This window comes from Ranitomeya variabilis, chromosome 7 (assembly GCF_051348905.1).
Source record: "Ranitomeya variabilis isolate aRanVar5 chromosome 7, aRanVar5.hap1, whole genome shotgun sequence".
Taxonomy (NCBI): Eukaryota; Metazoa; Chordata; class Amphibia; order Anura; family Dendrobatidae; genus Ranitomeya; species Ranitomeya variabilis.
Genome location: NC_135238.1, coordinates 97,828,136 through 97,852,352, shown reverse-complemented (window position 1 = coordinate 97,852,352; position 24,217 = coordinate 97,828,136). Strand labels below are relative to the sequence as shown.

Below are 24,217 nucleotides of genomic sequence, written 5' to 3'. Positions count from 1 at the left end.
ATAGCTCTGCCATATATAGTGCTCTGCACCGTTGCCCCATAGCTGTGCCATATAGTGCTCTGCACCATTGCCCCATAGCTGTGCCATATAGTGCTCTGCACCATTGCCCCATAGCTGTGCCATATAGTGCTCTGCACCATTGCCCCATAGCTGTGCCATATAGTGCTCTGCACCGTTGTCCCATAGCTGTGCCATATAGTGCTCTGCACTGTTGCCCCATAGCTCTGCCATATAGTGCTCTGCACCATTGCCCCATAGCTGTGCCATATACTGCTCTGCACCATTGCCCCATAGATGCTCCACATAAATATGTGCTGCTGCTGCCGCTGCAATAAAAAAAACAAAAACACATACTCACCTGTCTTGCTTGCAGCTCCTCGGCGCCATCTTCCCGGCGTCTCTCCGCACTGACTGATCAGGCAGAGGGCGACGCGCACACTATATGCGTCATCGCGCCCTCTGCCTGCAGTCAGTGCAGACTGCAGAGAGACGCCGGGAAGATGGCGCCGACGCCCGGCGTGTGGAACCAGGACAGGTGAATATGCGATACTTACCTGCTCCCGGCGTCCCGCTCCTTCCCCCTGCCTGTCTTCGGTGCCGCAGCCTCTTTCTCTGTCAGCGGTCACCGGCACCGCTTCATTAGAGAAATGAATAGGCGGCTCCGCCCCTATGGGGGGCGGAGCAGCCTATTCATTTCTCTAATGAGCGGTCCCACGTGACAGCTCAGGGGAAGAGGCTGCGGCACCCGGAGACAGTGGGACGTGCAGGGGGGGCGCCAGGAGCCCCGGAAGCAGGTAAGTATATGACACTGCTCACCCGCCGACCGATCATGACTCGAGTATAAGCCGAGGGGGCACTTTCAGCCCAAAAATTTGGGCTGAAAATCTCGGCTTATACTCGAGTATATACGGTATTTAAACAAAAAAACATAATTGATAATTTAATGAGAATCTTTCAGTAGGATCAACCCTCCTAAACCATCTATATGGATATGTAGGTCATAGACAGTTAAATAAAATTATATCTTGATATCTGCAATTCAATGTCTTATTCCCGAAAAACCTATGTTTTTCACTACATGCAAAAGAGCTGTTAAGATCTATGGGCCGGACACAGATCTGTATGAGAAATGGCCTCCAGAGATTATTTTAAGTGAAAGGGGAAGTTACCAGTGTGAGACATGCAATGACTGACACTTTTCTCTCATACTTAAGTGTAAAAAAAAAAAGCAATAATTAACACATACTGGATACAACAGAATCCAGTATGGGGGGTTAGAGATCAAATTAATTAAGAGAGGGCAGGAGGGAGGGAGGAATGGTGCAGGGTAATGAAATAACAAGTGAAGATAGTGAAGGGTAGTAAAGAATGGAAATGCACTTTTTAAGAAAACAGAAAATATATTTCAAAAAGAAACTTGGGTGTTAAAGGTATCCATGAAAGGAAAATCCTTGAGAGTAAAGGAGAGTGGGTAAAATAATGGGCAGGAGGAGGCAGGAATAGAACCCGGCAAGAAGGTAAAACTTCAATAGTAGAGTAAGATTAGTGTGTTGAGCCCAGTCAAAAGTTGATGATGAAGGGTAAAAATAATGTAAGAGGGGTTTGATGAAGAGGTAGCAAAAAATAAAAAAAAAGTGGGAAGTGTTTCGTAACTGTAAATTAAGAAAATTTGGGAAGCGTTAGGACTAGGAAGGATAAAGAAAAGAGTGATAATAGGGTGAGCAAAATAAAAAGCACCAAAATGAATTTATGTTAATATGCTTAGTGCAGTGGAGTGACCTCCAGTGGCACCATATTAGAAATTCAAAGGAGGTAGAACATTATTAAATGGTAATAAACGGATCTAATGACATGTTACATACAGATGTTCATATGGTTACAAAAATTATCTGCAAACAAAGGTAATGGTGCTTAGTACTGATGAGGTAAGTATCTTATAGAGCTATCTAAAGTGCTCTCTGTAACATCAATGAATACAAAGTAATTGCTGACACTACATGTTATACAGCGTATCTTATAGCATGATGTTATCTTGGTATTCTTACAAAGTGCTGATTGCAAGTGAGGTAGATATCTCCTCCAAACAGTAGAATGGCCCCCACATAGCCCTCCAAACAGCATAATGCCCCTCACACTTCTTCACACAGTTTAATCATCCCTACACAACTAACCACGCAGTATGGTGGCCCCAACACAACCCTCCGTACAGTATGATGGAGCCCACACAACCCTCCACACTGTATAATGGTCCACCCACAGTGTAATGGCCACCCAAACAGTATAATGGCACCAACACAACCCTCAACACAGTATGATGGATCCCACAAAACCTTCCACACTATATAATGGCCCGCATACATTATAATGGCCCCCATTAGCTCTCAAAACAGTATGATGGCACCCCACACAGCCTTCTAAGCAGTATAATTGGCCACCACATACCCCTGCAAACAGTATAATTGATAGCACTTCACATAGTATGGTGGCCCCAACACAACCCTCCACACTATATAATAACCCACACTAAATTTCCAAATAGAATAATGGCCTCCACACAACCCTCTAAACAGTATGATGGACCCCACACAATCCTCTACACTGTATAATGGTGTGCATACAGTATAATGGTCCCTACCAGCTATCCAAACAGTATAATGCCCCCCTCCCCCCCACATAGCCATTCAAACAGTATATTGGTCCCCCACATAACCCTTCAAACAGTTTAATTGGCCCTCACATAGTCATCCAAACAGTGCAATTGACCCCCATACTGTCCTCCAAACAGTATAATGACTCCCACACAACCCTCCATAAAGTATATTGATTCGAAAAAGCCATTCAAACAGTATAATGACCCCTTACATGGCCCTCCAAAAATATAATGGCCCCCCATAGCCCTCCAAACAGCATAATGACCACCACACAACCCTACAGTATAAGACGCCCATACAGCTTTCCAAAGAGTAAGCTGGATTGCACACAACCCTCCAAACAGTATAAGAGCCCTTACATGGCCCTCCAAATAGTATAATGGTCACCACATAACACTCCAAACAGTATAAATTACTCTTAGATAGCCTTTCTAATACTTGTAGTATAATGATCCCCACATAATTACATAGGTAGAAAGAAGATCTAGGTCCATCAAGTTAAACCTTTCTCCACCAATTATAAATTATTTGTCACTAAATTATCTATGACCCGCAATGTCTTTGTGCTGAGGAAAGCATCCAACCCTTCTTTAATAGCTGTTATAGTGCCTGCCATTACTACCTCTTGTGGTAGGGCATTCCACAATTTGACTGCTCCAACTGTAAATAACCCTTTCATATTATCCTTGTCGTGGAGAAAATTAAAATCCATGATAAAAGATGAGAGAAAAGAGCTTGCACTCTGAAAGCTGTCTTCAAATTTCACTCTCTGCATCTGAACCCCTCCTTTGGAATTAAGTAACCAAGGAAACTCCCAATGGCTAACAGATGTGATGCCCTGCTTCAGGAATGTGAAGCAAATTTAGACTGAGATAAGAGTTTAAAAAATGTAAATATATATGACCTCTTTGTCTGCTTACTAGAATTTAAGAAGGGAAGTTTGCATGAACTGCGACGATCCAATAGATAGGAAAATAATATTTTCGGAAACGTGATGAAGTGGCGAATGCAAAGCCTGGTTTCACATCGCTGAGTGATGAGTAGATTCCTTTCAGTTGAATATGGATCTAATAGACAAGGCTACACCTGTCATATTTGGTCTCTATGTAAACATAAAATCATGATAAAAAATGATGCCTACATTGAGCACTTGCGACTCACAAGAACAAAGATATAGTCAATGTAGGGAATCTCAATTTTCTGAAACTGAAACCACATCCCATGTCCAACCCTGGTAGGAGTCATCAAGGGCAGATGTGTGAGTGTAACTTAGGAGCTAATAAAAGGCAAATGCCAACATTGGGCATGGTCAGTACTTAGAGGTACAGTTCACTGTGGGTGCTGTGCGTTTTCCTGGAGTGCCTCCCTTTATAAATCTGAAGCCTTTGCTGTGATGACAGGTTTAGCAACTTTCTTTTGTTTATCTTTTTTTAATTTAACCCCTTAAAGACCGCCGATACGCTTTTTAATGATGGCAGTTAAGGGTACTTAAACCACAGCGCCCCCCAGAGTCAGTATTTCTCCTGGGTCTCGGCTACCCGGGGTAGCTGAGACCCCAGAGAACATGATTCGGGATGGTTGCTACCGACCCCGGTGTTGCGATCGCCGTTATTAACGGTATAACTGCGACCACCAAAAAAAAAAAAAAAAGTCAGATTTTCCATTTCATTTCTCTCTCCTCTGATGTGATCGCACATCAGAGGATAGAGAAATAGGCTCCGCTCATCCCCCGGTACACCTGGTGTCCATGCATCCCCCTGTGAAGTCCCCCTGGGCTGCCGGCGTCTTCTTCCGGGAGAAAATGGTGCCCGCCGAGATCTGCCGGCTGGCACCCGGCCACGATAGGAAATTTTTCCTATTGGTTCATTTTCATCACTGTGATAGACTCTTATCACAGTGATCAAAATAGAAAAAAAGGAAAAAAAAAACTCTTTTATCAACCCCTTAGTTAGGGTAAAATAATAAAATAAAAAAAATGTATTTCCATTTTTCCATTAGGGTTAGAGTTGGGCTAAAGTGAGTTGGGCTAACATTAGGGTTAGTGCTAGGGTTGGGATTACGGTTAGGATTAGGGTTAGGGGTGTGTTAGGGTTAGGTTTGTGGTTAGGGTTATGGTTATGGTTGGGATTAGGGTTGGGGTGTGTTGGGGTTAGGGTTGTGGTAAGGTTTATGGTTAGGGTTGGGATTAGTGTTAGGGGTGTGTTGTGGTTAGGGTTGGGGTTAGGGCTGTGTTAGAGATGGAGTTAGAATTTGGGGGGTTTGCACTGTCTAGGTACATCAGGGGTTCTCCAAACGCGACATGGCACCACCATTGATTCCAGCCAATTTTGTGTTCAAAAAGTCAAACTGTGCTCCCTCCCTTCTGAGCCCTGCCATGCACCCAAACAGTGGCTTTTTTCTACATATGGAGTATCAGCGTATTCAGGAGAAATTGCACAACAAATTTTGTGGTCCAGTTTCTCCTTTTTTTATTTTCTCCTTGTGAAAATAAAAAAAATGGTTCCAAAGTATTTTTTTTGTGAAAAATGTAAAATGTTCATTTTTTCCTTCCACATTGCTTTAGCTCTCATGAAGCACCTAAAGGTTTAATAAACTTCTTTTGGGGTGCAGTTTTTAGAATGGTGTAACTTTTGGGTATTTTCTGTTATATTGAGCCCCCAAAGTCACTTAAAATGTGAGGTGGTCCCTAAAAAAATGGTTTTGTAAATTTTGTTGGGAAAAATGAGAAATTGCTGGTCAACTTTTAACCCTTATAACTTCCTAACAAAAAATAAATTGTTTCCAAAATTGTGCTGATGTAAAGTACACATGTGGGAAATGTTATTTTTTTTTTTTATGTTATGTTTTCTATGTGACACCACTCTCTGATTTAAGGGCATAAAAATTCAAAGTTTGAAAATTGCTACATTTTCGCCATATTTCCGTTTTTTTTAGTAAATACAAGTCATATTGAAGAAATTTTACCATTAACATAAAGTGCAATATGTCACGAAAAAAACAACCTCAGAATCAGTGGGATCCGTTGAACCATTCCAGAGTTATAACCGCATAGAGTGACAGTGGTCAGAATTGTAAAAATTGGCTTGGTCATTAAACACAAAATTGGCCCTGTCACTAAGAGGTTAATGTAATTGTATATGTTGTATTGTTTTGTCACCTGTGTGAAATCTCTTGTATGATTTTTTAAAAACACTGCAGTCAGCCTGCATACAAAAAAAAAGATTGGTGGTGGCAGTGCGTAGTACTTGGGTTGTTGTGGAGTTATCAGTGACCGTATTGGGGTATATAAATATATTCCATGTGTTGGAATCGGAGGTGTATGAACCTTACACTCACTGTTAGGCCGGGGACACACTTAACGTATAAAAAAACGGTCCGTTTTTCACGGCCGAGAATCGCACAAATGTTTCAAAAACAGTGATCCGTGTGCAGTGCGAGGATGCGATTTCCTCGCATGAAATGATCCGTGTGACATCTGTATGGCATCCGTATGCCGAGATTTTCTCGCAAGCTTGCAAAACCGACATCTAATGGATTTATGTGCTCAAATGTTCGGGAAAACATATATACAGTATATATATATATATATATATATATATATATATATATGTCATTGAGACCCATATATATATATTCTGTATTTATATTTCATTCAGCGCGATATCTGTGAAAAGCCGGTAATTCAATTGCCGGCTTTGCATTTCTCCTTCACAAACCCGACAGGATATGAGACATGGTTTACATACAGTAAACCATCTCATATCCCCATTTGTTTGCATATTCCACACTACTAATGTTAGTAGTGTGTATGTGCAAAATTTGGCCGCTGTAGCTGCTCAAATAAAGGGTTAAATGGCGGAAAAAATTGGCGTGGGCTCCCGCACAATTTTCTCCGCCAGAATGGTAAAGCCAGTGACTGAGGGCAGATATTAATAGCCAGGAGAGGGTCCATGGTTATTGGCCCCCCCGTGGCTAAAAACATCTGCCCCCAGCCACCCCAGAAAAGGCACATCTGGAAGATGCGCCTATTCTGGCACTTGGCCACTCTCTTCCCACTCCCTGTAGCGGTGGGCTATGGGGTAATGAAGGGTTAATGCCACCTTGCTATTGGAAGGTGACATTAAGCCAGATTAATAATGGAGAGGCGTCAATTATGACACCTATCCATTATTAATCCAATTGTATGAAAGGGTTAAAAAACACACACACGCGATTTAAAAGTATTTTAATGAAATAAACACAGCGGTTGTTTTAGTATTTTATTGCTCTCTCATTCCATTTTCAGACCCTCGCTTGGCAAAACAATAAACACACAAGATACATACCCTCTCTGATGAACTGTCATGTCCCACGAAGTAATCCATCTGAAGGGGTTAACTAATATTACAGGCAGAGCTGCGATAAACCACTCGCTCGTGCCTGTAATCCCCGGGTGCTGAAAGGAAAGCAGTGATCTATACTTACATTCAGTCGCGGTGATGCGCCCCTGCTGGATGTTCTCATGAACTGCAGCCTGGGAACTTTTTCCCACGCTCCAGGTCATATGAGGACATCCACCAGGGGGCGCATCACCGCGACTGAAGGTAACTATAGGTCATTGACCTACATTTCCTTCAGTCGCGGTGATGCGCCCCCTGGTGGATGTCCTCATATGACCTGGAGCGTGGGAAAAAGTTCCCAGGCTGCAGTTCATGAAAACATCCAGCAGGGGCGCATCACCGCGACTGAATGTAAGTATAGATCACTGCTTTCCTTTCAGCACCCGGGGATTACAGGCACGAGCGAGTGGTTTATCGCAGCTCTGCCTGTAATATTAGTTAACCCCTTCAGATGGATTACTTCGTGGGACGTGACAGTTCATCAGAGAGGGTATGTATCTTGTGTGTTTATTGTTTTGCCAAGCGAGGGTCTGAAAATGGAATGAGAGAGCAATAAAATATTAAAACAACCGCTGTGTTTATTTCATTAAAATACTTTTTAATCATGTGTGTGTGTGTTTTTTAACCCTTTCATACAATTGGATTAATAATGGATAGGTGACATAATTGACGCCTCTCCATTATTAATCTGGCTTAATATCACCTTCCAATAGCAAGGTGGCATTAACCCTTCATTACCCCATAGCCCACCGCTACAGGGAGTGGGAAGAGAGTGGCCAAGTGCCAGAATAGGCGCATCTTCCAGATGTGCCTTTTCTGGGGTGGCTGGGGGCAGATGTTTTTAGCCACGGGGGGGCCAATAACCATGGACCCTCTCCTGGCTATTAATATCTGCCCTCAGTCACTGGCTTTACCATTCTGGCGGAGAAAATTGCGCGGGAGGCCACGCCAATTTTTTCCGCCATTTAACCCTTTATTTGAGCAGCTACAGCGGCCAAATTTTGCACATACACACTACTAACATTAGTAGTGTGGAATATGCAAAAAAAATGGGGATATGAGATGGTTTACTGTATGTAAACCATGTCTCATATCCTGTCGGGTTTGTGAAGGAGAAATGCAAAGCCGGCAATTGAATTACCGGCTTTTCTATAGAACACCGCTGCGTATTTCTCGCAATGCACACGCATGGTCCGTGTGTAATCCGATTTTTTCTCGCACCCATAGACTTTCATTGGCGAGTCTCGGCCGAGATACGCTGACAATCGCAGCCTGCTGCGAGTTCCCTCGGATCCGAAATACGGTGGAGAAAATATCGGATGATGGGAGCTGCACCATAGATTAACATTGGGCCGAGTGCTATGCGATTTTTTATCGCATAGCACTCGTCCGTATTACGGTCTAGTGTGACCCCGGCCTTAATTTCCCAATAGCTGGCCTTAGTGGAATCATCCGTAGCCTCCTCCGTTAATCATCGGCCAATTGTGTAATTGTCCGGACAATAGGGGGCAGGAGAGGGCTGTTCTTGACAAAAAGATAACAGTGTGTTGGGTTCAGTTACAACCCCTCCTCACTGTGGTCTTTGACAATCCTCTAAATAGTATAATGGCCCCTCATATCCCTCTAAAACATTAAACTAGCCCCCCACATAGCCGTCCAAATAGTAAAATGGCCCTCACATAGCCATCCAACTAGTATAATAACCCCTAACATAGCCCTCCAAATAGTATAATAACCCTTGTGAAGAATATTGGAGACATAATTTCATGCTAATCATTTGTATCTTATTTGGCCTGGGATTATAAAAACCCTTCCTTTGCCCAGCACTGATAGGGCTCAGCAGGAAGCTTAGGCTAGGTTCCCATTGCATTTTGGTGTGAGCGCTAACGGACAGCGTTGCACGGCGAAATTAACGCCGCGCAACGCGTCCGTTAGCGCTCCCATTGCCAGCAATGTTAAAGCGCATTGCTAGCGCGTGTCATTTTCGGCACGCGCTAGCGATGTGCCGTTCTTTTGTAGCGCGCCTCGAACGCTGCTTGCAGCGTCCGTGGCGCTCCCGAGGTCCGTTCCGCGCTCTCGCAGATCGGGGATCTGCGCTAGCGGGGACGTTTAACGCGACCCCTTAAAAGACATTGCGTTAGCGCAATCCGCTAGCGCTTAGCGCTAAACGGATTGCCCTAACGCAATCTGAACCTAGCCTAACATTGTCAAAGACTCAAGGAGAAAGCTGGCAGATCTCACACCTTGACCAGCTCAGAGCAGGACAAATACCTGCTTGCCATATAGAGTTCTGCTGAAGCTGCAGACACATTCTAGAAGCAAAATTCCATAAGGAATTATGGAGATATTATGCGTCCTAGCCGTACATAGTGTATATTTTCGAGATCCCCAGAACGCCCACCTGGGTATCAACCTGTTCTAGTGCCCAGTGGTATGAAGATACATAGAACAACTATTAGAAACCAGATAGCAAACCATTGTTTGCTCTTAAGGCACAGCTGGAGCTAAGCTGGATCCGATAGTGTCAAAACCGCCTCCCTTAGACCATTCATTAAGGAGTTATGACACATCTTAAGTTGTAGAGTTTTTAACTGCTATAGGCAAGAGGAGGGGACTTAGGTTCAGCCCACAAGTTAGAATGGGAACAAGGGGTTATATGCTTGTGTAAAGCATTGCCTATTGCTTTTTCTCTGGGGAGGTCACAATGACATATCGTGTGGGGAGAAGTCCAGGAACAGAGGGGACCACAAGCGTCCCATGTGACAGCCCTTCCCTCACCAGCCAGGCCTTTCATCTACTAGTAACTGACCCATATATTCTGCCACTGTCTGTATTTGCATATCTGACCATTTTATGCTCAGAAAAAAAATGATGAACTCCGGCACTCCAGGATTAGATTTTTAACAAAATGTATTACTACTAAAATATCAAGATGGTGGACTCCCAAAAAAATGAAAAATACAGACCCATATAATTCAACGTTCCGGAAAGAATCACACTCTTTTAGGCCATGCGCACACGTTCAGGATTTTTCGCGTTTTTTTCGCATTTTTTCGCTATAAAAACGTGATAAAAACGCGAAAAAAAACGCTTACATATGCCTCCTATTATTTACAGGGTATTCCGCATTTTTTGTGCAAATGTTGCATTTTTTTCAGCGAAAAAAATCGCATCGCGGAAAAAAAAGCAACATGTTCATTAAAAATGCGGAATTGCGGGGATTCCGCACACCTAGGAGTGCATTGATCTGCTTACTTCCCGCACGGTGCTGTGCACACCATGCGGGAAGTAAGCAGATTATGTGCGGTTGGTACCCAGGGTGCCATATGGGCACCATATAATTGGTAAAAAAAAAAGAATTAAAATAAAAAATAGTGATATACTCACCCTCTGATGGCCCCCGAAGTGTTCCCGCCTCTCCGGTGCATGCTCTCTCTTCCGTTCCTATAGATGGTGTGGTTCAGGACCTGTGATGCGACGTCATCGAAGGTCCTGAACCACACTGGCATCTATAGGAACGGACGCCGCTGAGGAGATTGGCTGTCTGCAGAGGGTGAGTATAACCATTTTTTTTTTTTTTAATTATTTTTAAACATTCTATCTTTTACTATAGATGCTGCATAAGCAGCATCTATAGTAAAAAGTTGGTCGCACTTGTCAAACACTATGTTTGACAAGTGTGACCAACCTGTCAGTCAGTTTTCCAAGCGATGCTACAGATCGCTTGGAAAACTTTAGCATTCTGCAAGCTAATTACGCTTGCAGAATGCTAAAAAAACCGCGAAAAAAACGGAAAAAAAACGCTAAAAAAAAATGCGGATTTCTTGCAGAAACTTTCCGGTTTTCTTCAGGAAATTTCTGCAAGAAATCCGGACGTGTGCACATACCCTTAGCCTTTTGACTCTATCTCCTCCTTTTCTTATTACGGGAACATGAACAAGAATTTGATTAATTGAGCAATAATATGATTGTTCTGCTGAAAATGTGCTGGAATGGGAAGAAGTGTACGTCCCCATCTAATGGTGGACTTATGTTGGGAAATGTGGTGTCGGATATGTTGGGTGGTCTCACCAACATAACCGAGACCGCAGGGACACTTGATAAGATAAACAACATAAGAGGAATCACACGTGAAATGTCCCTTAATCGGATACCTACTGCCCGAGTGGGGATGTGTAAAGGAATCCCCCTTTGAAATGTTTGAATACTGTAGGCAGCTCAAACCCTCGAAAGTCCCATTACGGGGAGTGGAAAAAAACTTTTGTTTGAAACCCTTATTAGAGGGGCCCACATCTGCTCTAACCAAGTAATTTCTGATGTTTTAAGACCTCTTGTTACAGATAATGGGTCTGGAATTAAATTACGGGACCTGTGGGTAGGCACTTTGTAGGATACCCCAATGTCTTAATATACAATGGTTGACTCGATAATAAAAGGGATGAAAGGTATTAACGAAAGCCAAACAGGGAGTCAGGTGGTACCTAGTAGGTGTACTATGTTCTATAATTCTGTTACCTAGGAAGTAGTTAGGGTACCCTCTATTGTTGAATCCACATGTCTATTTCTTGACTTAACATTCCATGCTACCGGGACTGGTTTCTGGCCCGATATAATCCCGTTAATGGACCGAGTGTTAGGGGTCGAGTTCCTGCCTCTGCACAGGGGGAATCTCGAACCATCTCTGCTGCGGTCTCCCATTCTTCTCCAGCTGCAGTGGAGCCTGCTCAGCGGAGACGTCAGTCCCAGCGTCTGGCTCAGCCTGATACTGTGCGGATGGTTACTGCTGCCTTTCCAGGCTCAGCCATTGTAGCCAGTAACGGTCAGCGGCGAGCAGACGTCTCTGGAATGTCCTGCTTTTTCCCTTCTGAGCATGCCTGGGGTAAGACCTCTCATTGGAGATCGGGGGTCACATGCTCAGGTACTGTGGCAGCTCCCATTGGTCCTCTAGGAAGTTCCTGAAGTTGCTCATTTACTGTAGCAGCTCCCATTGGTCCTCTAGGAAGGTCCTGAAGTTGCTGCAGCTAAAAAAGGTTTGCATGGCCGCACGGCCATGTATCAGCTTATGTTATGAGCTTTAGCTGCTCAGTGGTCTTGTCTGCTTGTGGTCAGGGTCCGGCTGAAATAAGCCACTAGAATACCGGCACCTCCGGTGAGGAGTTTGTATGGTGAATTCAGGGCTGGCGTAAAGCCATTAGAATTCCGGCTCCACCGGAGAGAAGGTGTTTGTGTGCTTGCTACTCCCTGACCACTGATTGCTTTTTCTCTGTTGGGCAGCTGTGTTCCCCTGTGACGCTAACAGGGCACAGCATTTTCCCTTCTGTTCGACTCTGTGAAGTAACAGAGTTCGCTTCTACCGCCATATTGTGCCACCATTTGCTAGCAGCAGGTTGGTCTCCTGCACGGTGGACCCCGGGCTGCAAACGCACCAATAATAATATCTAAATATACTCGGTGCGTTCCGCCAGCCTTAAGGCCGGTTTCACATTTGCGGTTGTGTTCGCAGCGTTTCTTCCACAATTATCCGCATGAGTTGTGTATTCCTATTTTTAACATTAGGGACGCATGTGTCTGCGTTCGATTGCGTTTTGCCGCGTTTGACGACGCATGTGTCGTTTCATCGTCTGTGGTTTGGCGTGGTAAACGCTACATGTAGTAATTTTAGAGGCGTCAATTTGCCGCCTAGGAACGTATGCGGTTGTTAGCGGAAGAAATGCGGCAAAAAACGCATTGCTGTCTATGTGAACGCATGCGGCCGCAAGCACATGCGTTTGCTTGCGTTTGTGAACGCATGCGTTGCACCAGAGAAAAACATATCTAGACTCTGATTAGCCACCCCCCACATACAAGGTGATAAAGGGAGGGAGTGGACATTTGCAGGTCACTACTCAGCAGACAGAGAACAAGAAGAGAAAGAAAACCGAGCAGCCATAAAGTCCCATAAAAAATAGATTTTTATTAAATAACATTAAAACCACCAGATGAGATACAGTGATGCAACACAGGGGAGCAGACGTGCATTCCTAAATGGCCATAAATAGCGGGTCAGGACACCAACTCATAACCTGCTTAGATGTAGTAGTGAGCCTTATTATAATAGGTACCCATAGCTACTAAAATAAATAGTGGGACAGTGTCATAGCATGGGAAACAATGGATATCAAACCAGCGTGAGTACATACCCAGTATATGCAGGATGAGCAGGATGGATGGGTGGACAATGGGGGGAACTTAGTAGAACGCGGATGGATGGATGGAGGGATCTTACCTCCTTCGTTGGTATGTTCGCCAGCCAATTCCTCCAAGACTCTTATTGCCTCTTGTTCCTCCTCTGTTGGAAAAAGTTTTTAAATTCATCATTATAAAAGTGTCTTTTGAACAACAACGACCTAGCAAAGATATGCAAATCCTTCACTGCCGTGAAGGTGTCAAACCCCGGGTGAAAAAGATAGACCTCTACCCAGAAGAGAGAGGTCAGATTCGGTAAGGACATGACTGCTCAAATTAATTACCTTATTGTCCTGCCTATTCACAGAAGATCCAATAGGTGGACCTCTTTTATACGGGTGATAGGCATGGTCCCGTAATCTATGGGATTCCCCGTAGGATGAAGTTGAAACAGAGGAAATATCAGATTGTCCACTAGCTGATGTAACAGAAGTATTCGATGGTACTCTATGGAGATTCAAATTACTTTTATTTCTCCAGAGATACACTCTCTTATTCTGGTAATCCTTTAGATCCCTATTGAATTTGGATGTATGATTATCCTGGATCTTTTTTACCAGTTGGTCCATTGTTTTGTCCAATTCAGATTCAAATTGTGATAGCTTCTCCCCTGAACAACCCTTCTTGATTTCTATTTGGGCAATATCAATCATATTATCAAGTTCTACGATATCCGAGGAATTCAAATTAATAATTGTAAAAGTCATAGAACATGTATTGCACGCCTCTTCCCACTTATGACTAAACTGTTCATCATTAACCGGGAAGATGGGAATAGCCTTCACTCGTAATCCACGCGGAATCATACTGGAGGCAACATATTTCTCCAATAGTGACCGATTCCACCGTAGTCGTGTCATAGTCATAGTCCACCACAGAACGCCACTGACTGTCTGTCCGCAGTCTGTGACATAATGTCCGCTCTCTACCTGAAACTCAACCTCTCCAAAACTGAACTTCTTCTGCTCCCGCCTTCTGCTAACCTCCCTAAATCTGGCATTTCCCTCTCCGTGGGTGGCACCATAATAACACCCCGGCAGCAGGCACGCTGTCTGGGTGTTATGTTTGACTCCGATCTTTCCTTGACCTCCCACATACAATCTCTTGCCCGCTCGTGCCGCTTACACCTAAAGAACATCTCTAGAATCCGCCCTTTTCTCACCATGGAGACAACAAAAACTCTCACTGTCGCCCTAATCCACTCCCGTCTGGACTACTGCAACTCCCTATTAATTAGCCTCCCCCTCACGCGACTTTCCCCTCTCCAGTCTATCCTTAATGCAGCAGCCAGGGTCGTCCATCTGGCTAATCGTTACTCGGACGTGTCAGCTCTTCGCCAGTCATTACACTGGCTGCCCATTCATTACAGGATACAATTCAAAGTACTTGTTCTCACCCACAAAGCTCTCCACAGTGCGGCACCGCCTTACATCTCCTCCCTCATTTCTCTTGATCGGCCTAGCCGACCGCTGCGCTCTGCAAACGACTTTCGACTAACCTCTGCACTAATCCGCACCTCCCACTCCCGACTCCAAGACTTCTCCCGTGCTGCACCAATCCTCTGGAATGCTCTACCCCAAGATATTAGAACCATCCACAATTTGCTTAGTTTTAGGCGCTCCCTCAAAACACATTTGTTCAGAGCGGCCTATCACGTTCCCTAATCAAACTCATTTTATGTTTGTGTATGTGTAGCCCATTCGCTATCTCCATCTACCCCCCACTCCCTGAAGATGGCTGGACCATCATTGTAAATACATCATTGTAAATACACACCTGTACTTTGTATCTCCCCACCTTTACTGTAGATTGTAAGCTCTCACCAGCAGGGTCGTCGTATTTTGTTTCATTCTGCTTTATTACTGTATTGTTAACATTGTTACCTATGACTGTTGTGTTTGAAACTGTTAATCTTTATTTATATAGCGCCAACATATTCCGCAGCGCTTTACAGTTTATTATTATTATTATTATTATTAGTCGTGACCTTTTCAAAAGGTATGTTTTCATCTGCGCACATTGCTGATCCCAAGTGTGATCCACACTCTGCTGCACATCACCCCCCCCCTGCACCAAAAACCTGATCCAGCTGGTTGAGCCAGACTTTTTCTCTCACTCTGTAGTCCATTCCAGCCACAATAAATTGACCTGTGCATAACACAGAAGTAATATAGTATAATATTATTGAAGCAAGCACATTAAATAGATATGTATAGATTATAAGTACCGTATTTTTCGGACTACAAGACACACTTTTTCCCCCCCAAAAAAGGGGGGAAAATAGGGGGTGCATCTAATAGTCGTAATGCAGGCTTACCGGCAGAGGTGCGGTATGGTGTGCGCAGGGTCCCTTCCACCGGTGAGGTGACGCAGCGGCCCGGAATGCAATGTGAGCAGCAGACCCGGTTTGATCACCGGTTTATCGGTGGTGGCAGCCATCTTCCCGAGGCCGCGCGTGCGCAGATGGAGTGCTCTGCTTCACGGGGCTTCAGGAAAATGGCAGCGGGAGGCTGCGCGTGCGCAGATGGATATCGTGGCGGCCATTTTCCTGAAGCCGTGTTCGCAGATTTAGATCTCGGCTTCAGGAAAATGGCCGCCGCGATCTCCATCTGCGCACGCGCGGCCTCCCGTGGCCATTTTCCTGAAGCCCCGTGAAGCAGAGCACTCCATCTGCACACACGCGGCCTCGGGAAGATGGCCGCCACCACAGATAAACCAGTGATTAACCTGGCTCAGCTGCTCACATTGCATACCAGGCCGCTGCGTCACCTCACCTGTGGAAGGGACCCTGCTCACGCCATACCGCTCATTATCCCCGCACCTCTGCCGTCGCCACACCACTTCTGCAAACCCCCCATGGACACCAGGCCGTGGCGTCGCCCACCTAAGCAGGAAGGGACCCTGCTCAGGTGCACGCCACACCGCATCACCCCACCTCTGCCGACACCATGCCTCCTGTGACCTAGCTCTGCCACCGCCAGCCCTCAGGTAAGATACTGTAAATTCAGACAATAAGACGGACCCCCATCTTATAAAAAATCTTTTTTTCTGCAATTTTCACCCCAAATTTGGGGTGCGCCTTATGGTCCGGTGCATCTTATAGTCCGAAAAATATGGTATATCATAATAGAGCTGATAAATAGCGAATATGCATCAAGGACATATAGGGGCCAGCTGCCAAACATAAATCAAGAAGAGAAAAAAACCAAGCAGCCATAAAGTCCCATGAAAAATAGATTTTTATTAAACAACATTAAAACCACCAGATGAGATACAGGGGAGCAGACGTGCATTCCTAAATGGCCATAAATAGCGGGTCAGGACACCAACTCATAACCTGCTTAGATGTTGTAGTAAGCCTTATTATAATAGGTACCCATAGCTACTAAAAGAAATAGTGGAACAGTGCCATAGCATGGGAAACAATGGATATCAAACTGGCGTGAGTACATACCCAGTATAAGCAGGATGGATGGGTGACCGGACCCGACCCCAACGCACGTTTCGGAGCGGACAGCTCCTTCATCAGGGGGTAAGTGTGGTAGATATGGTGCGTGTATTTATACACCACACCAAACGGAAATGTGCAACCCTCCTGTGCGTCGCAACAGAATGCCGAGCGGCATGCGCGGTATACAAAATGGCCGCCGGCACCGGAAACACGTGGGGCCCCACGTGATCAGATGCCAGACGGCAAGGAGGAGCCCGCACACCGCCCAGCGCACAGGTGCATGCGCACAGGATCGAAAGCGCAACTCAGCCTTATTGGAAAGGGGCAACGATACAGACAATATAAAAGAGACTATAAAAGCCTGCGTATATCAAAGCCAATGCCTTTATTTTCTATTTTCTGTCTCTACGTGTCCTAATTTCTGCCATTTCTTTCTTTCTGCGTGCATCAGAATGTCATCGTCTTCTGATGAGGAGCAACGTCCTGGGCCTTCTCAAGCCGAACATGTCAGTGAAGTGAGTACTCAACTCCTCAGATTGGTAAGTATTCACTGTTACATCTTCACATGTGACAATTTTTTTTTCTTTTTTTTAGAGCACTTCTTCCATTGCGGCAGAAGGGGTGAGCAGGAGCAGGGGGATCACGGTCGGGTGGCAAGGCAGCAGCGTGTAAGTATACCTGGCTGACTGTTTACTGTATCCTCACTTTAGTATTCTTGAATCTTTCTTTCTTTACTTTCCGCTTTCTTTACATTTTTCTTCTGGACTCCTTTTTTATCTTGACTTTCCTTATTCATGCCATTTCTCAGCCTCTGTTTTCTTTCTTTTTCTTATGTTAATGTATACAACATTAATGTCTTCATTTATGTTTTAGGTTCCGGAACGGGATAAGGACCTCCTTGACAACGATATCCTCATCTCCCTGGTCCATGATCGAGTCCCATTGTGGGACAACCGGGTTCCACAGCACTCGGACAACGTGACGATCCGGCGGCTATGGAATGAGGTGGCCAAAGCGATGTGGGATGGCTGGGACAATGCCCCGACTCGGGTCCGAAATGCATTTTGTAAGTATTGCAATGTAGTGTGAAGCAGCAGAGACCTTGGCCGTGCTCACACAACTGTGTGTGATGACACAAACTCTCCGGAGTTTCTCTCATCACACACAGTTGTGTGAGCACGGCCAAAAGTCCATTGTCTAACCATTATTTTTTTTTTTTCACCAGTGCTCAAAGTCAAAACGCGTTGGCGTTCGATGAAGGACCACTTCAACAAGGACCTGCGTCAAGAGAGCTGTGTTCCCAGTGGTTCTGGAGCAAGGATCCGAAAGTATAAATACCATCGCATTCTGGCATTTTTAAGACCGGTCCTTGCCCAAGAGAACGCAAGTATTTTTCCTGTGTATTAGGTTGTGTTGTATTGCCATAATCTGTATGTTTCTATTCAACAGGAGTTGGTGTTTTTTTAGGTTTTGGTATTCATTTTTTTTCCTTTGTTCTCAGCACATGGAGCAGCACTGTTGACCCAGGTTCTGGAGCGGTCCTTCATCAGACAGCCACGGACCCGTCCAAGCCATCCTGCAGCGCTGCAGCAAGTGGGCCTGCCACACTAACTGGAGACCAGGAAGCTGGTCCATCAGGTGTTCTCCTTTCCCAGTCCTCTGCCTCTACCCCTTTTTTGGGGGGGCTCCTCCCGGCATCAGCAGAGGGCATCGGACAGGTCACTCATGCCAAGTTTTTGCATTCGAGCTCGGTTTTTCACGATGGACTCAAGGCTTTGGGTGACCGACTGGATACTGCCATTAGCCATATGAATACACGTATCCAGGAGGTCACTAAAAGCCTTGACCAAGTAAAAGCTGACCTCCAGAGGCCAGCACATCATTTTTTTTAACCAAATTGAACAGGGCATGTCGGAACACCTTACTCCTGATCTCCAGCTTAGGGTCATGCAGGCCTGCAATGCTGCTTACGTGCAGGCTATGCAGCAGAGTCGGTATTTTCAGCAGACAGTGGCGGCATATATACCTGTACCTACATTGTCACGATTGACCTCAATGCCAACCGCTGCATACCACTGCACGGCCACCTCCATTCCTATCACTGTCGGACACCACTACAGCACCACCACCATGCCGAGTGCTGTAGGACAGCCCACCGCCACCACCATGACAACTGCTGCTCCTGCTTGGATTTCCTTCACTGACACCACGATGCAGCAGCAGGACCCTGGCATGGCCTTCCACACCACCACCACGATGCAGCAGCAGGACCCTGGCATGGCCTTCCGCTGTGCCACCACGATGCAGCAGCAGGACCCTGGCATGTCCTTCCGCTCTGCCACCACGATGCAGCAGCAGGACCCTGGCATGGCCTTCCACACCACCACCACGATGTAGCAGCAGGACCCTGGCATGTCCTTCCGCTCCGCCACCATGATGCAGCAGCAGGACCCTGGCATGGCCTTCCGCTCCGCAACCACGATGCAGCAGCAGGACCCTGGCATGGCCTTCCAACTTCCAAGCGCAACCATGCAGCAGCAGCAGCGGAACAAAGAGACTGACAGTTCGGCCACTATGACAAGGCCGCAAGAAATGAGCCCGCCGAGGCTCCCCAGACCGCAGCGCCGATGCCAAAAAGGGAAAAAAAAACAGGGGACTATTTCTATTCCTCCCCCCTCACCTCCCAATGTGTCTCTAATGTCAGGTTTGTCTCACCCTTCCAGTGTGTCTCAGCCCTCTCATGCGTCGAGCCCCATCCCCGATCTGCCAGACCCCAGTAATTTCATTCCCCCTTCTCCTGCCACCCCTGCGTCGTCCACAGTGAGTCAAGCTTCACAGTTACATACCCCCCGTTTCCATCACTCTACCCCAAGCAGGCGCAGTTAATTTTTTTTTTATTTGTTAAAAAAATAAATAATAATGTTTTTTGCCCCCAAAAAGGTTTGGTTAATTGTGTATTTCGCAGCCGGCAACACACACCGTGCGCCAAATAAAAAACTGCGCCGCACACTTTATTTTTTGGCCACATCATAGCTCCAGTAGTTAGCAAGTACAACACTGCAGTTTTGTGTGTCTTTAGTATAGAGATATGAGGTGGGCCAAAAAATGTATTCTTGTATTTTATCCATAATCTCTTCCCTCTGCTTAGTCTGTGACTAGTGTTGCAGACTGAAGAGAAAATGGTGGCAATACAGTGCAGAACTATACTCAACAGGTCAGGTGTCCAAAAACTCATTAGTTAGGACACCTGACCTGGTGAGTAGAGAACTGCCTTGTATAACCTCCATTTTCTCTTATGTGTACGTAATCTATTTCACACAAAGTGAAGGGACGATGGCGGTCATTCAAGCCCTTTATCATGTACAGCACCATGGTATTAATGGTGTTATATATAATAATAATAATACAAGGCATATCTATGCTCACCTGGACATGTGTCAGAAATAGTGAATTCATAAGGCTGTTATATGTGCATCATGAATTCATTATTTCTGACACCTGACTTGATGACTATAGATCTGTTTTGTATTAAACAGCCATCGTCTCGTCAGTCTGCGTCCAATAGATACTGCAGAACAGAATCAGGACGCAATGACGGCAACAACCTTACCACTAACAACTTAAGGCTGCCGTCACACTAGCAGTATTTGGTCAGTATTTTACATCAGTATTTGTGCCAAAACCAGGAGTGGAGCAATTAGAGGAAAAGAATAATATAAACATATGCACCACTTCTGCATTTATCACCCACTCCTGGTTTTGGCTTAGAAATACTGATGTAAAATACTTACCAAATACTGCTAGTGTGACGGCAGCCTTGGTTTGTAGAGGAAATACATAGGAGACATGGTCAAGATACCAAAAATATAAAGTTTATTAACAACAAATATTAGTAACATTTTAAACATAACAGGTACAGACCCGAACCCAATAGGACATTTTACACTATATTGTCCTGCCATGCCACACGTCCAATATCAGAATCAAAAAAGGCAGCAAATTGGTTCCGCATGTGGCCAACTTCAGCAGTTGACCGCAGTGGGTGATGCTGGTAATCTGGCAATGGGTTTGCAACTGGTTCATCCAGTTCAATGGTGGGTCGTTCCTTAGCCATTATGTAATTGTGGAGAACCACACAGGCTTTGACAACCTCATCAACTGTCTCCATTTTAAGATTAATGGCTGTTGCAAGAATGCGCCATTTTGAGACTAGAATGCCAAAGGTACACTCTACTGTTCTTCGGGCCCTGGTCAGTCTGTAGTTAAAGATCCTTTTAGTGTGGTTCAAGTCCTGACTGGAATATGGCTTCAGTAGGTTTTCACACATCTGAAAGGCCTCATCCCCAACCATAACAAATGGCATCGGTGGACCTTGAGTGTTGGGGAGAGGTCGTGGCCGTGGAAAATGAAAATTTTTGCCATACACACGGTGGCCCATATCTGAGTTCTTAAAAGTCTGGGAATCGTTGCCACGGCCAAAAGCTCCAATGTCTACGGCGATGAAGCAACAGTCCGCATTGGTTATTGCCATGAGCACAACAGAAAAATACTTTTTATAATTGAAGTACTCCGATCCTGTTCTGGCTGGTTTGATAATGCGGATGTGCTTTCCATCCACCGCTCCCAAACAGTTGGGGCAATCACACACTCCAGAATTTTTCAGCAATTTCAATCCACATGTCCGCGGTGGGTAGGGGTATAAACTCATCCCGGAGAATATTCCACAAAGCCCGCCAGTGTCCGCAACTATTCCGGACAGGGTGGAAATTCCAAGCCGGTATTGGAAGTGGAGGGATGATAAACTCTCTCCGGTTGCCAGAAATCTGGAAGAAAATAAATAAAAAAAAAAAATTACAATCAATTCTATTTATGGTGTTGTTCTGCTAAAGACATAAAGGAAAATACAAAGAATACATGTCAGAACAACCAAAATTAAGACTGGCATTTGTTTAGAATTGTTACGTACCTTACAGCAGACGTTCCTCTGGTGGAATCGCTCTACGGAGCTGGGTGTCCTGTCTCCGGATGGCTCCTTGGACACGAGAAAGCAAATCCCGGAAAGAGTCTTGGTACATCCTTGTATATTCCGGGAATTTGTCCAGGTTGGCATTAACCCCTTCAATTTGCGGCCCTTTTTCGTTTTTGCGTTTTCGTTTTTTGCTCCCCTCCTTCCCAGAGCCATAACTTTTTTATTTTTCCTTCAATATGGTCATGTGAGGGCTTATTTTTTGCGGGACAAGTTGTATTTTTGAACGACACCATTGGTTTTACCAGGTCTTTTACTAGAAAATGGGAAAAAAATTCCAAGTGCGGTGAAATTGCAAAAAAAGTGCAATCCCACACTTGTTTTTTGTTTGGCTTTTTTGCTAGGTTCACTAAATGCTAAAACTAACCTGCTATTGTGATTCTCTAGGTCATTACGAGTTCATAGACACCTAACATGTCTATATTATTTTTTATCCAAGTGGTGAAAAAAAATTCAAAACTTTGCTTAAAAAAAAAAAAAAAAAGTTCAATTTTCCGATACCCAAAGCGTCTCCATTTTTCGTGATCTGGGGTCGGATGAGGGCTTATTTTTTGCGTGCCGAGCTGATGTTTTTAATGATACCATTTCTGTGCAGATACGTTCTTTTGATCGCCCGTTATTGCATTTTAATGCAATGTCGCGGTGACCAAAAAAATGTAATTCTGGCGTTTCAGATTTTTTTCTCGCTACGCTGTTTAGCGATCAGGTTAATGCTTTTTTTATTGATAGATCGGGCGAGTCTGAACGCGGCGATACCAAATATGTGTAGGTTTGATTTTTTTTATTGTTTTATTTAGGATGGGGCGAAAGGGGGGTGATTTAAACTTGTATATTTTTTATATTTTTTTCATATTTTGAAAAAAAAATTTTTTTACTTGTGCCATGCTTCAATAGCCTCCATGGGAGGCTAGAAGCTGGCATAGCCTGATCGGCTCTGCTACATAGCAGCAATCATCAGATCGCTGCTATGTAGCTGAAATGCAGGTGTGCTGTGAGTGCCGACCACAGGGGGGCGCTCACAGCAGGCTGGCATCAGTAACCATAGAGGTCTCAAGGACCTCTATGGTTACTGTCCTGACACATCGCCGACCCCCGATCATGTGACAGGGGTCGGCAATGCGCTCATTTCCGGCCGCCCGGCCGGAAGCGGTAGTTAAATACCGCTGTCTGCGTTTGACAGCGGCATTTAACAGGTTAATAGCGGCGGGTGAATAGCGATTTCACCCGCCGCTATTGCGGGCACATGTCAGCTGTACAAGACAGCTCACATGTCGAGACTTTGATGTGGGCTCACCGCCGGAGCCCACATCAAAGGGGGAGACACGACATGCGCCGTACTATTACAGCGCATGTCATGAAAGGGTTAAGCTCGCCATACAGCGGGTGATAGGCTCCACGGCTCTCACGTAGTTCAATAATGGGGTGTCTCCAAAAACGCCTACGACGTCTCCTTCTCCATCTTTTGCGATTTCTTTCTTGCTCCCAAGCAAACGCACAGGCAAGAAACAGCTTGATGCTTAAATCCAGGTTGAAATAAAAGCTCTCCATGCGAAGATCCATCATGACACAGGATACAGTAGCACACTGTTAAGATTTCAGCAGTCCTAGGGTTTATATATAGATATCCCACAATACACGCCCTCTGTAGTCACATTGGCGGTGTCTGGTTAGCTATATTTTTCTCCTGTACATTTTTTCACCATGCGCACAAAAAATGCAAACGCATGACAAAAAGCATGGGAAAGCGTGAAAACGCGACATTTTATTAACCGCATGCGTTCCCGCATGCGTCTAAAAAGCACCGCGTTTGTACGTGTTTCTATGCATTTTTTCCTGCACTTGCAGATGCGGATTAAACGCTGCGGATTCAAACGCAAATGTGAAACTAGCCTAACACTGGGCTTATATCTAACGAGGAACTGGTGGCAGTCCTAAAGGGCTGGCAGTGTTCTGTTTCACTGGTCTTAGTGAAAGCGGCCTCTCAGGGTTGTGGGCGAGTGAGGTGCCACGTCATTGACTGTGTGGGCCACATCCTTTCACTCCCCATACGTCCCTAGGCCTGTGTGGACAGGGGGCATCGCTGTAAAATTGTACCAAGCTGACTTTATGTGTCCCCAGGGGGTGCGGAAGGACACGATGGTGAAAGTGGGGAGACCGCATTACGTGATTCATCTGACATAACAGTGATGTCAGGCATGGTGTGGCTTCATCACATGTGGTGGCAGTTTTGGAATTCTGTGTGATCTCTCCGGTGTCATCTTTCACAGCCCCCGCATAGTCCCAAAAATAGTATAATGGCCCCACATAGCTCTCCAAATATTATAATGGCCCCTAACATAGCCCTGCAAACTGTAAGATGGTCCCCATATAGACCTCCAAAGAGTATAGTTGCCCCTAAACATCACCCTCCAAATAGCATAATGACCCCCACAATGTATTCACTGATATAAGAAAAAAAAAAAAAACCCTCTCTTCTTTCTCCTGC

The 24,217-nt window shown here is 45.1% G+C and overlaps 1 protein-coding gene and 1 long non-coding RNA gene across 6 annotated transcripts in view; one reads left to right on the top strand and one right to left on the bottom strand.

Annotated features, from left to right (window-relative positions):
- Positions 1-24,217, top strand: part of SLC29A4 (solute carrier family 29 member 4) — an 831,354-nt gene that overhangs the window by 414,322 nt on the left and 392,815 nt on the right. The window lies entirely within an intron of this gene.
- LOC143786326 (uncharacterized) overlaps positions 1-24,217 on the bottom strand; it is a 339,456-nt gene that overhangs the window by 285,482 nt on the left and 29,757 nt on the right. The window contains exon 2 of the long non-coding RNA XR_013218263.1: positions 13,296-13,358. This is a non-coding gene — a long non-coding RNA (uncharacterized LOC143786326). The remainder of the gene's footprint in view (positions 1-13,295; positions 13,359-24,217) is intronic.